General features: G+C 44.7%; 1 long non-coding RNA gene across 3 annotated transcripts in view; it reads left to right on the top strand.

Moving 5' to 3' along the window:
* Positions 1–775: 775 nt before the first annotated feature.
* LOC148135761 (uncharacterized) overlaps positions 776–7,201 on the top strand; it is a 29,348-nt gene continuing 22,922 nt past the window's right edge. For all 3 annotated transcript variants that reach the window (XR_015754939.1, XR_015754938.1, XR_015754940.1), the window contains exons 1-3: positions 776–883; positions 3,866–4,040; positions 6,405–6,504. This is a non-coding gene — a long non-coding RNA (uncharacterized LOC148135761). The remainder of the gene's footprint in view (positions 884–3,865; positions 4,041–6,404; positions 6,505–7,201) is intronic.

Genomic DNA, 7,201 nt, shown 5'->3' with positions numbered 1-7,201 from the left:
TGAGGCATAAAAGGCTGGGGCTGTTTTCCCTGGAGTGCCAGAGGCTGAGCAGTGATGTTATGGAGATTTATACAATCATGAGGGGCATGAATAGAGTAAATGAACAAAGGTGTTTTCCCTGGAGTAGGAGTGTTCAGAAGTAGAGGGCATTGCTTTCGGGTGAACGGGGAAAAATTTCAAAGTGACCAAAAGGGCAACTCTTTCATGCAGTGGATGGAATGAGCTGCCAGAGGAAATGGTGGAGGCTAGTACAATTAAATTTTGTTAAAGGCATCTAAATGGACACATGATATGATTAGGAATCTTTTACAGGGAAATGGGTCAAGTGCTGGCAAATGGGAATAGATTAGGTTTGGATACCTGGTTGGCTTGGATGAGTTAGACTGTCGGGTCTGTGTCGGTGCTATACATCTCTATGACTGTGGGATCATAACAACTTATACTGCTCTGTTTCATCTCTGGGCTCCCTCATGACCACTTTGTCAATATCTAGCTTCCTCAGTCTTGAACAATGGGTGTATATTTGGTCTGTTTAGTATTTTACGATTACTTTTACAGACATTTTTGTAAGTTATTATTTTCTCTGCCGATCAGCCCCTGACCATGTGCTGCTTCTTCATTTTTTTTCTGGAAAATCTTTGACAGTCAAGAATTATTTTTTCCAATAAGCAAGTGTATTTTCCTTCCATTTCTGACTTTCAAATTCTACACCATTTTCATTACCTGTAATCCGTTTTGCACTCCCTGAAACATCAACTGTGTTTCTCCTTCCACAGATACCAGTGATTAATGCCAAAACCCTGTTGCCTGGGGAGAGGGTGATGTTTGACTTTCTTGTACAGCTGCAGTTTGTGTGGTGAAGGTGCTCCCACAATGTGGTTGGGTACGAGACATTACAGAGTATTCATTACAGCAACAGTGATGATTTGAAGATAATGTCCAAATCAAGAACAGTTTGTGGTTTTATTATCCTGCTTATAATTTCACAAAAATATTAGTGGGAATTTCAGACCTCAGGCCAGAGAAGGATGATATTAGGTCAGGTGACCAAAAGCATTGCCAAATAAGCAGGTTTTGAGGAATGTCTTAAAGGGGGAAAGCAGACCTGAGAGGTTTTGCCTGCGAATTTCAGACCTTGTTGCTTTGGCAACTGTAAAAGCAGCCACAAAGGTGAAGTAATGAATTAACAGATCATTGGGAGTCTCGAAGAGAATGTTGTCGAGGTCTCAAAGGGTGTGTTTTGCAGCGAGCTCGGGATGATCACAACCAGGAATTGAATCCAGGGTGAGAATTTTAAATTGAGGGATGTGGGACTGATGCTGGCAGGTGAGACTAGATTGGGTTGGGATATCTGGTCGGCATGGACGGGTTGGGTTGAAGGGTCTGTTTCCATGCTATACATCTCTGTGGCTCTATGTTGTTGATTATGAATAGGAGCCTTTTGATGGATCAACAAGTTTTGGTACGAGGGAGTACTTGGGTAGCAGAGATTTAGAATTTCTTGAGATTACAGGGAGGTTGAATGTGGTAAGCTGGCCAGGAGTGTGTTTGGATAATGAAGTCTGGAGAAAACACAAGGTGGATGAGAGTATATGAGCTGAGACAAGGGTAGACACAGCTAGAAATAGAGGGTTTGGAGTGGGACTGGGCTGTCACCCTCAACTCACCTCCGGGATTCAACTGGTTGTCAGGTTGTGAATCAGGGCGGTCACACAATCGGGAGCTGAGTGGCTCTGGTGGAGCCTAAAATGAGTGTCACTCAGCTGGCTGTTGCTGAGCAGCTGCTGCTTGGTAGCCCTGTTGATGACATCTTCCATCACTTTACTGCTGATCGAGTGTGGACTGACAGAGGGAAATTGCCTGGGTTGGATTGCCCTGTGTTTTTGTGTTGAACATGCCTGGGCAATGTTTCACATTGTCGGTAGATGCCAGTGCTGGAGTGGTACTCGGCTTGGTGGGTGGCAAGTTCTGGAGCACAAACCATCAGTATTATTGCCAGAATGTTGGCAGGGCCAGTAGCCTTTACACTACTTAACCATTTCCTGATATTATTCAAACTGGCTTAAAACTCACATCTGTGATGTTGGAAATCACTGGAGAAGGCTGAGATGGATCATCCTGCTTTGCACTTCTGGCTGCAGATTCCTGCAAATGCTGTTGTCTTATCTGGTGCATGGATGTGTGAGGCCCCTCCATCAGGAAGGGTGGGGATATCTGTGATGCTTCCTCCAGTGAGTTGTTTAATTGTCCATCACCATTCACAACTAGGTGTGGCAGAACTCCAGAGGACACAGCTGCAGATGGGCGGCACGGTGGCACAGCGGTTAGCACTGCTGCCTCACAGCTGCAGAATCCCAGGTTCTATTCCTGCATCAGGCAACTGTCTGTGTGGAGTTTGCACATTCTCCCATGTCTGCGTGGGTGCTCCGGTTTCCTCCCACAGTTCACAAATGTGCGGGTTAGGTGAATTGGCCACTAAATTGTCGTTGTGTTAGATGTAGGGGAATAGTCTGGGTGGGTTGCTCTTTGGATGGTTTGTCTAAGTAATCTAATCTAAAAAAATCCTCTTAAATATCATTCCTAACCCCCTCTGTACTCCTCAAAGATGTATCTTAAAATTGTTCTCTTTAGTCAACGTTTCCAGCATTCATGAAGCACTTTAGGTGAATTGTCGTGTGAAAGGCTCCATACAATGCAGGAAGTTGTTATTAATGTCTGACATTAGGAGAAACAGGAATTAACCCTCTCTATTATACCTGATGAATAGCAGCAAAAGCAGGAAACACTGAGCATGCTCCAGCCCACAATGGGCATCTGGTGATTGATCTCATTGCAGGACCAATAAGATGATGGGGATGGGTCTAGAAGACTAGCCAGTGCCGGTTGATCCTCCAACCAATCTGAGTGAATGAGGGGCGTGGCTATACTCAACCACGTGATAAGCTTCACTGGCAGCACAGTGTTGTTGGGACCAAGCCATTGGAAATGTGTGAAGGTGCAGGGCACGGTTAAGGAAAGATCTATTGACCAGGAAGGGAAGGAAATTTTAATGGAATGGGCTGAGACGTTTTACAGAACTTAGTGCACGTCGGAAAATACAAATTTGAAAATCCCAGGCCCGTGTTTGTGGCAAACCAGAAAATGGTGAAAGGCGTGAGTGATCACCACCATCCTTATTGGGGGCAGTGATCCACGGGACACGTGTGTGGCTGTCGACTTTGTGAGGGGCAAGCTGCAGGGGGACGCATGCGCAGCCTTCCCTGGCAGGCTGTGATAGGGCAAGATTTACACAGTGTCAGCGTCAGGATGTTTTCAATGTCAAAGAGTGTGATGCTAGAAAATCACAGCCGGTCAGGCAGCAGCCGATCAGTGGGAAGGAAGATAGACATGTAGGACAGGTCAAGAGGACGGTGCTGAGTTGGAAGGCTGGATGTGGGATAAGGTGAGGGGAGTGGAAATGAGGAAACTGGTGAAATCCACATTGATCCCATGTGGTTGGAGGATCCGAACACAGAAGATGAGGCGTTCTTCCTCCAGGCATTAGATGCCTGGGATTTGGCGGTGGCGGTGGCCCAGGACCTGCATGTCCTTGGTGGAGCAGGAAGGGGAGTTAACGTTTTGGGATACAGGGTGTTTGGCTTGTTTAGTGTTTTACTGTTCGTTCACAGACCTTTTGTAAGTTAATTTTCCTCTGCTGCCCAACCACTGGCAATGTGCTGCTCTCTAAATGGACTAAATTTTCCACAGTATCTTTGCCAGTGAATAATTTTTTTCAACAAGAGTGCATTTTCCTTCCATTTCTGACCATTAAATTTTGCAACATTCTCACTTCCTGTAATGCATCCCTGTGTTTCTCTCTCCACAGATACCAGTGATTAATGCTAAAGCCCCATTGCCTGTGGAGAGGGTGATGTTTGACTTCCTTGTACAGCTGCAGTTCGTGTGGTGAAGGTGCTCCCACAATGTAGTTGGGGAAGAGCTGTTACAGATTGTTCACTGCGACAGTGAAGAGTTGACAATGTGTCTGCAAATCAACAACAGTTTGTATTTTTATCATTTTTATAATTTCACAGAAGTTGAGAATTTCTGACATAAGGCCACAGATGGGGATATTAGGTCAGGTGATCAAAAGTATTGCCAAATAAGCAGGTTTTCAGGAATACATTAAAAGAGGAAAGCAGGTCTGAGAGGGTCAGGGTGCGAATTCCAGATTGTGTTGCCTTGACCGTGTCGAAACAGCCAGACCGGTGAAGCAATGAATAAATGCATCTTTGGGAGTCTGAAAGAAAATGAGTTGTCGAGGTCTCACAGGTTGTGTGGTGCAGGGAGACAGGGATGTTCACAGCCAGGAATTACATCAAGGGAGAGAATTTTAAATTGTTGCTTGTAAATAGGAGCCTTTTGATGAATCAGCAAGTTTTGGTACAAGTGAACACTTGGGCAGTAGATATATAGATATTCTTGAGATTATATGTAAGTTGAATGTGGGAGGCTGGCCAGGACTGTGTTTGGATAACGAAGTCTAGAGATAACACAAGTATGGATGAGTATTTCAGTGAATGAGCTGAGACTAGGGTGGAGTTGGGTGATGTCACTGATGTAGAAATAGTAGTTTTGGAGTCTGACTCCTCCTCATCACTCCCCCTCACCAATTCACAAATTATGTTCCTTGTTCTGTCTGTCTTTTCTGGTTATGTCCTTCTCTCCAATTCTGCTCAGAACTAATATTTGACATCAAGGTTGTTGGAAAATCCTGCTCCATCTCCACTCTCCCTTTCCTTTCTGAATTCTTCATATGTGGTGTCCATCCAGGATCTATCTTTGTCCCCTCCTGTATCTCACCTATATACTGCCAGGAGGTGACATCGTATTGGTTTCACATGTACACTGACAATGCCCAGCTCTCTCTCCCCATCATCCCTCTCCATTGCTCCACTGTTACTCATTCATCAAACTGCTCACCACACGCCTACAACTTGATTGGCTGCAATTTCCTCCAATGAAACACTGCAATGATTAAATCCATTGCCTTCAGTTGCTATTACAAATTTCTTTCCCTTACTGCTGGGCCCCTCCCTCTCACTGGGAAATGCCTGAGGCAGAACTACACTCTTCACAATATTGCTCTCATATTATGACCCCAAGGTAATCTTCTGATCAGATGTTTACACAATCGCAAACACCAGGAATTCCAATCTCTAAAATGTTGCTTTTCTCCACCTCACCCCAGCTCCATTGCTACTGAAACCCCTTACCCATGTCTGTGTTGCATTAAAATTGGCAAATCTAAAACAGAACCCTTGATTCTGCAACTGACCCAGAATCTGGTTCTAGGTTCCCTCATGATGGGACACATCCTCTCAGTATATACCCTGTCATACTCCTTAATAAGCCTATATGTTTCAATAAGATCCCCTCTCATTCTCCCCCAAATCCAATGAGTCGAGTCCCAACTTCTTCAGCCTTTTCTTAAAAGATAGTCCCTGCAAACCAGGGATCATCCCACTCAATCTTCTCTGAATGCTTCAGATGAAGTGATGTATTTCCTTAAATAAAGGGACCAAACCTTCTCTCATTACTCCAGATGTGGTCTCACTTGCACTATATAAAGTGGCTCTCAGGTATATACTCCAAACTCTTATACTGCAAATCCCCTGAAATCAGGAACAATATTCCTTTTCCCTTCCTGATGACCTGTTGTAACTGTGTGCTAGCCTTCTTTGTTTCCTGCACAGTTACCCACTGGTCCCTTTTGTGTTGCAGGTTTCTACAGTTTCCACCATTTAAATAGTCCTCTGTTCTTTTATTACCTCCTCCAAAATGAACAACTTCACATTATCCCAAGTTATGCTCCATTTACCAACTTATCCACTTCTCCAACGAATCCCTCCCTGTAAGCAGTTTATAATCCTTTTGGAAGTTTACTGTTCTGCATTTTCTAGGAGATTCCCCCGTCATTCTAAATCTTTCCAGGGAGCACCGGGCAGTGGGAAGCATGCTGAGTTGCTGTCTTTTCAGAGAGACGCTTTGGAGTGACTGGGAGGATCTTGCTGCCCATTGGTTAGAATGGAGACTACTTGCCCATCAAGCTGCATGAACCTTTCACTCCCCATGTCTTATTGATGAGGCACAGCGGCAACACGGAAGGAAAGAAAAGGAAGCAAATCCTACTCTCCGCATCTCACTGACTCTTGGAACATTCTGTACCATGTGTCAAAGATCTGCCCTGTTCAGTCACATGAAGTACCAAGGTGGAAACTCATAGAAACCCACATAGATTTCCCCCTGAACTGACTGATGACCTCAAGGAGTAATGTCTACAGTCGTCCTGGGCCAGGTGGAGGGGATGGTGTGAGTTACTAACCTGACCTGACAGTGACAGATTTTATAAACTTGTATTACAGGATACTACAGGTGGATATTCAGATGGGAATCTCAGTAATTGTAACGCCAAACTCTGACTGAATTACTCCATTCATCAGGACCTGGATATTTGCACTGTGTGTGAGTATTTTGTTCCTGCTCAATTCCATTTACTGCATAAAAATTCTCCTTTGAATCAAACCACCCTGTCAATAGATCTCCCCGAAATCTTCAATATGTGTCCAGTAATCCTTTTATGATGAGTTGATGAGTGTAAGGTTTAACATCCTAATGTATATGTTTTGTAAGCACTTGTTTCTCAGCTCTCTTCGATTTCCTTTGCTACAAGGAGAACAATCTCAGTTTCCCCAAACCCCAGATTCCCCAATGTCTGATTGTTGTCTATAAGGCACACATGGGTTGTTTTGGAACATTCTCCACTTGCCTGCATCAGTGCAGCTCCCAGCAATGTTAAAGAAAGTGAACATCCTCCAAGAAAAAGCACTCTGCCTGAGTGAAGTCCCATCCACCACATTCAGCATTCCCTCTCTCCACCCCCGAGGTACAGTGGCATCACTGCGCAAAAGGTATAGTCAGTATTGTCCTACCAGACCATCGGGCTGCTCTCTCGTTATGGAGAGATGTCTGGTGGTGGTTTAACCTGAAGGTTACCACAGCCCAGGCAAGGGGAGAGGTTGAGAACAAGAGTCCATCTATTATAGATGGATATTCTTGATATGTATTAACAACACCCATGTCCCTGCAACTAAAATCCCCCATTCCTTGAACCATCCTGGTAACTCTCCTGTGCCCCCTCTCAGGGATCCTGCCATCCTTC

This window comes from Chiloscyllium plagiosum, unplaced genomic scaffold, assembly GCF_037043375.1.
Source record: "Chiloscyllium plagiosum isolate Xiang-an unplaced genomic scaffold, Cpla_swu_hap1 HiC_scaffold_48, whole genome shotgun sequence".
In the NCBI taxonomy this organism is placed as follows: domain Eukaryota; kingdom Metazoa; phylum Chordata; class Chondrichthyes; order Orectolobiformes; family Hemiscylliidae; genus Chiloscyllium; species Chiloscyllium plagiosum.
Note: the sequence above shows the minus strand (reverse complement) of the source record. Positions and strands in the feature narration are given on the sequence as shown.